Below are 6,043 nucleotides of genomic sequence, written 5' to 3' on the forward strand. Positions count from 1 at the left end.
GAGAAACACGGAGCTGAGCCCCGTTGGGTTCAGAAGGAAATACCGACATTCCGATACTGGTGGGGTGGTGACACCAGGAAGGGCACCACGAGAATGACCAGCACCTGGCGCTCAGTGACCCTCCCCTGCAGGAAAATCTTCGAAAGCTTCAGGAACTCTGGCTGGCAAGGGAAAGACAAACAAGGGTGTGAAAGTGGCGGTGGGCAGTAAAACCTGTTTGCAGGGCACCACAGTGAAAAAGAGAGCCCCAGGAGGGACAGAGGCCAGGCATTTCTCAAGGTTGAAAAAGCTGGAGACCTCAGCCCAACCCAGAGGAGATGGGAGAGGTCAGGTGGGCGGGTGCTGGGTGAACCTTGAAGAGGCTGAGTCATAACAGGTGCTCATCGCCGGGGGCACCAGGCAGAGGAAAATGTAGGTAGAGCCTTGGGACAAATGAGGGCCCTGGGGAGCACCATCGAGGGGTTCTGGGGTCTGCAAGAGGCGATAAGGAAAGCCATGCTGAACACGCAGCATCCTTTAATGCGTTTCCTTTTCCAAAATCCCCAAGTCGGAAAGACCGCGAGGCTCGGGGTTTCACCGTCTTTATTCAGATGGTGAGACCAAGCAACCTTGTCCTTTTCTGCTTCAGGGGAAGTTTCCATCCGCCCTGAGAGGTCTTGGGACACCTGCGTTGCCTCTCCACATGTGTCCCTCCCCAGCCCAACTCCCGTCTTGGCACTCTGTCGCCAGTGGGTGGAGCTGGGACACTGCTGCCCAGAGATGGGGAAGAAGGGAATGTCCCTCTGGCTCTCTCTCTCTTTTTTTTTTTTTCTTTTTCTTTTTCAGGCCACTTGCAGCATATGGAAGTTCCCAGGCTAGGCTAGCGGTCCAGTTGGAGCTGCAGCTGCTGGCCTACACCACAGCCACAGCAACTGGGGATACAAGCGCATATGCGACCTACACCACAGCTCACCGAAACTCCAGATTCTTACCCACTGAGCTGGGCCAGGGTTCGAACCGAGTTGTCATGGTTCCTAGTTGAGTTCTTTTCCACTGAGCGGGAACTTCCAGCCTCGCCTGCTCTTGAGTCAGCAAATAAAAGACAGCAACAGGGAACACCTCACTGGTATCTCTTCACCTGGCCAGACCAGAGTCAAGTTCAACTCACCTTTCTTGTTGATTCCACCCTATCCATTGGTTGTGATTTGGGAACACCTGACTTCCCCCGCGGGCAGAAGGGCAGCCACTTGGGCCCGCTAGTGTCCGCTGCCTGCTGCCTTATCTCTCTGGCAACTACCAGCCACCCACGGCGGGTTAGACCTAGAGTCTAAGCGCATTTGCAAATCCCCTTACTTAGCCGCCCTCTTAGCGATCTCACTTCTATTGTTACTGTGCTGGGTGGGAAGAACACGGTTTCTGGACCTCGCCGGGCGTCAGCATCCCGGGCCTTCGCTCGGCCTTCTGGTTTAGCCAAAGCTGTCCCCCTCCTCACTCGCACCCACCGGGCTGCTTCTTAGCCCATCTAAAGTCTCCGGGTAAATTGAGATCCTTTGAGCCCCGAGATCTCGAAATCATTAGCTTTATCGGAGACAACGGTGTAGATCTCCTGCTGGCGCGAAGGCTCTTAGACGGTTCAGTTCCTCCTTAGCCCCCGCAGCAATGCGTGACGGCCAGTTTGCACTTCAGGGACGGCCAGTTTGCACTTCAGGGGCGCTTGTGACCTCCACGGAGCCGATCCCCTCTGCAGTCCTAACCCCGGGCGCTTCTGCACCACCTCCCGGACGCTGCGGGCTATGCGGGCAGCGGTGCGCCCCCCGCGGCCGGGAAGGGCCCCGGGATTCCGCCTTTACCTTGGCTGCTCCTCCGCGGCATTCGCGCACCTTTCGGCTTTTCAAGACCAACCAGATGCGGAGGAGATACCCCCGCCCAACTACGCCCTACTCCCAGCAACTGCCACTTGGGCCCAAAGGTGACAATCTTTGCTCTGCCAGGTCCCAGGATCCCCCCAGCTCCTGCCTTCCCGCGCCGGAGGCTGGGATGGGAGCACGAGGTGTCACTTGCTCACTGGAAATCAATTAATATTTCTCTAATAAAATTATTTTCCCTGAAACCCCGAAATCTATAACCAGTCTTGTCTGTGTTCTTCGAGCCACTAGTCTCCCTTCTTTCACCTGATAGTCTTGCCTAATAATTCACTGAAAACTTCCCCATGTTGCAGGCGCGGAGCTGCTTGGAGAAAAGCCAGTCCAGCCTCTCCAACCCGGAGGCACCTCGGAAACCCTTGTAGTCTGGTTTAAATAAAAATGCAGTTTTTGAGACATCAAGTATGGCAGTTTTCCATTGTGACAGTGTGATTGGTGATGAAAGTTTCTTGTTTCAACATGTGTATTTTCTTTTTCCTTTTAAAGTCGGGCTGCTTGAGGGAGAAAAAAAAAAAAAAAAGGCCCCTCTCCAACACCCAGAACCTCAAACCTTCTGCGGCCTCCAAGAGCGGTCAAGGTGGGTGCGCAGCCCTTGACCCCCAAACCTCTCTCAGCTGATCCCACCTGCGAGCGCATCTGGGCTAGGGCTCTTCCTGGGGAAATAGAAATCTGACAGTTCTTCAGGCCTCGCCACACACCTCGGTTGGAGTTTGGGGAGAATTCTTGGGGAAACGATCTCCAAGTCTGTTCTGTGCCCTGGAGGTGCTTACTTTTCTGTTCTGTTATTTTAATCTATTTCATTAAAAAGAATGTTCTCTCAGTAGAAGATCCATCCTGAGATTATATATATATATATATATATATATATATATATATATTTTTTTTTTTTTTTTGTCTTTTTGCTATTTCTTGGGCTGCTCCCTCGGCATATGGAGGTTCCCAGGCTAGGGGTCAAATCAGAGCTGTAGCCACTGGCCTACGCCAGAGCCACAGCTCTGCAAGCTCACGGCAACGCCAGATCGTTAACCCACTAAGCAAGGGCAGGGACCGAACCCGCAACCTCATGGTTCCTCGTCGGATTCGTTAACCACTGCGCCACGATGGGAACTCCCCATCTTGAGATTATAATGTCTTAGTAGAAGATCCATCTAGAGATTCCTTATATCCAGGAATCTATATTTCCCATATAAGGGGTAACTAGTATCACTTGCTATAATTTGAAAATAAAATACAGAGTCGTAATAACAAAAAAGTACTTGTCTTCATGTTGTAAAGTTTTGGTTTTTTGGGTTTTTTTGGCCATGCCTGTGGTATGTGGAAATTCAGGGATTGAACCCTCGCCACAGCCATGACAACACTAGGCCACCAGGGAACTCCCTGTTGTAATTTTAACTGGTTGGGTCCAAGCTCTGAGAAATGCAGGGCACTGTGAAATCTGCTTCTTGTTTTTTTTTTTTTTTCCCCACTGTACAGCAAGGGGGTCAGGTTATCCTTAGATGTATACATGAAATCTTCTTTAGCCACTGTGCCAAATTCACTGTAGGACAGATGTACAGGGGAAGCCTTGCTAGGGGTGTTTTTAAAGTAAATAACTGGCCCTACTAAAAGTGTTTCAAGAGCCCTGGATGTGGGGGAAAAAAATAGTGATGCCCCCCATGGTACCCAGCATAGAACCAGAGGCCCTCAAGTCTCCAGCCTAAAGCAGCCCTTACCAGACTAGTCTGACTGTGTGAGGCTGTGATGCAAAAATGAGGAATATCTAAACTATTCTTTGCACCCAACTCAAAAACCATCATTCTGTTTTGGAGACACCTGGCTGTCACACGACTCCCGTGTCCAGAATCTCTGAGCAGTGAACAAGTGCTACTGGTATTTCATTTGTGGGCAAGCTCAGCACCCCAACCACAAAACATTGATTTCCCCTCTCCAACCTCTCTCTCTCTCTTTTTTCTTCCCTCTTTTTAGGGAGCACCCATGGCATATGGAAGTTCCCAGGCTAGGGGTCCAATCAGAGCTATGGCTGCCGGCCACAGGCACAGCAACGCCAGATCCGAGCTGTGTCTGTGACCTACACCACAGCTCACAGCAATGCCAGATCCTTGACCCACTTAGCAGGGCCAAAGATCAAACCCACAACTTCAGGGGTCCTAGTCAGATTTGTTTCCACTGCACCACAATGGGAACTCCTCTCTCTCTCTCTTTTTTAAAAAAATTTTATTATAGTTGATTTACAATGTTCTGTCAATTTCTGCTGTACAGCAGAATGATAGATTACACATATATATACATTCTTTTTCTCACATTATCCTCCATCATGTTCTATCACAAATGATTGGATACGGTTCCCTGTGCTATATAGTAGGATCTCATTGCTTATCCACTCCAAATGCTGTGGATTGCATCTACCAACCCCAAACACCCAGTCCATCTCCCTCCCTCCCCCTCGGCAACCACAAGTCTGTTCTCCATGTCCGTGAATTTGTTTCTTTTCTGTAGATAGGTTTATTTGTGCCTATATATTAGATTCCAGATATGTGAAATCATATGGTATTTGTCTTTCTCTTTCTGACTTACTTCACTTAGTATGAGAATCTCTAGTTGCATCCATGTTGCTGCAAATGGCATTATTTTGTTCCTTTTTTTTTTTTTTAGAGCCACACCCACAGCGTATGAAAGTTCCCAGGCTAGGGGTCAAATCAGAGCTGCAGCTGCCAGCTTATGCCACAGTCACAGCAGTGTGGAACCTGGGCTGCATCTGTGACCTACACCACAGCTCACAGCAACACCGGATCCTTAACCCACTGAGTGGGGCTCATGGATACTAGTTCCATTTGTTACCCTGAGCCATCACAGGAACTCCTATTTTGTTCTTTTTTTATGGCTGAGTAATATCCCATTGTGTATATGTAAAAATTTTCTTAATCCATTCATCTGTCAATGGATATTTAGGTTGTTTCCATGTCTTGGCTATTGTGGATAGAGCTGCAATGAACATAGGGTTGCATGGATCTTTTTGAATGAAAGTTTTGTCCAGATATATGCCTAGGAGTGGAATTGCTGGATCATATGGTGGAATTGCTTTGATCATATGGATCAAAACTACATATAGTTTTCTGAGTTAGCTTGATAGTGTTTTCTTTCCTTTCTTTCTTTTTTTTAGGGCCACACCTGAAGCATGCAGCTGCCAGCCTACACCATGAGGCCAGGGCTCAAACCCACATCCTCATGGCTACTAGTCAGATGTGTTACCGCTGAGCCACAATGGGAACTCCCATACTGTTTTCCCTAGTGGTTGCACCAATTTACATTCCCACCAACAGTGTAGGAGGGTTCCCTTTTCTCCACACTCTCTCCAGCATTTATTTGTAGAATTATTAATGATGGCCATTCTGCCTGGTGTGAAGTGGTACCTCGTTGTAGTTTCAATTTGCATTTCTCTAATAATTAGTGACACTGAGCATTTTTTTCATGTGCCTGTTGGCCATCTGTATGTCTTCCTTGGAGAAATGCCTATTCAGGTCTTCTGCCCACTTTTCAACTGGGTTGTTTCTTTTTTTGCTCTTGAGTTGTATCAGTTGTTTGTATATTTTGGAGATTAAGCCTTTGATGGTTGCTTCATTTGCAACTATTTTTTCCCATCCTGTAGGATGTCTTTTTCTTTTATGTGGTTTCCTTTGCTGTGCAAAAGCTTGTGAGTTTGATTAGGTCCTATTTGTTTTTGTTCTTATTTTCTCTTCTTTTTTTTTTTAAATGCAGGTGTGTATTTTATTGACATTAACCAAAGTTTAGAATTTTTTTTACATTTTAAAATGAAAGTATCATTGATTTACAATGTTGTGCCAATTTCTGCTATACAGCAAAGTGACCCAGTCGTGCATATACATACATTCCTTTTCTCATATTATCTTCCATCATGGTCTACCTCTAGAGATTGGATATAGTTCCCTGTGTGTACAGTAGGACCTCATTGCTTATTCATTCTAAATGTAATAATTGCATCTACTAATCCCAAACTCCCCATTCATCCCACTCCCTTCTCCTCCCCCTTCCTCTAACGTGAAGGACCGCATCAAGCAGGATGTACAGACCTGGGTGTCTGCAGGTGTTCAGTGATCCTTATTGTAGAGGGTTTTGTTTTGCTT

This window comes from Sus scrofa, chromosome 3 (assembly GCF_000003025.6).
Source record: "Sus scrofa isolate TJ Tabasco breed Duroc chromosome 3, Sscrofa11.1, whole genome shotgun sequence".
NCBI classification, from domain to species: domain Eukaryota; kingdom Metazoa; phylum Chordata; class Mammalia; order Artiodactyla; family Suidae; genus Sus; species Sus scrofa.